The sequence below is a fragment of the Nannospalax galili genome, unplaced genomic scaffold (assembly GCF_000622305.1).
Source record: "Nannospalax galili isolate Female #2095 unplaced genomic scaffold, S.galili_v1.0 scaffold54, whole genome shotgun sequence".
Lineage (NCBI taxonomy): Eukaryota > Metazoa > Chordata > Mammalia > Rodentia > Spalacidae > Nannospalax > Nannospalax galili.
In genome coordinates this window covers 13,217,348-13,217,972 of record NW_008341028.1, presented here as the reverse complement: position 1 = coordinate 13,217,972, position 625 = coordinate 13,217,348, and positions in this window count along the sequence as shown.

Here is a 625-nt window from a genome sequence, read left to right as displayed (position 1 = left end):
TGAGAAACAAAATGATCCAATTAAAAGATGGGCTAAAGATCTAAACAGAGTTCTCAAAGGAAGAAGTAAAGATGGCTAAGAAACATCACAAAAAGTGTTCAACATCATTAGTAATTAGGGAAATACAAATTAAAACCACCCTAAGGTATCATTTTACCCCAATTAGACTGGCTAGGATCAAGAGAACAAATGATACCAAATGCTGGATGGGATGTCAAGAAAGGGGAACACTCATTCACTGCTGGTGGGATTGCAAACTTGTGGAGCCTCTATGGAAAACAATGTGGAGAACTCTTAAAAAACTAAAAATGAACCTAACATATGACCCGGTTCTACCATTCCTTGGCGTATACCCAAATGACCCATCCTATTGTATAGACACTTGTACAACCATGTTTGGTGCTGCTCTTTTCACAATAGCTAAGAGATGGAAGCAACCTAAGTGCCCCTCAACTGATAAGTGGTTAACAAAAATGTGGTATATTTACAGAATGGAGTTCTATTCAGCAGTAAAGAAAGATGAAATAATGAAATTTGCAGGAAAATGGAAATATCTATAAACTGATATAATACGTGAAGTAACACAGACTCAGAAAAATAAGTGACATATGTTCTCCCTCATACT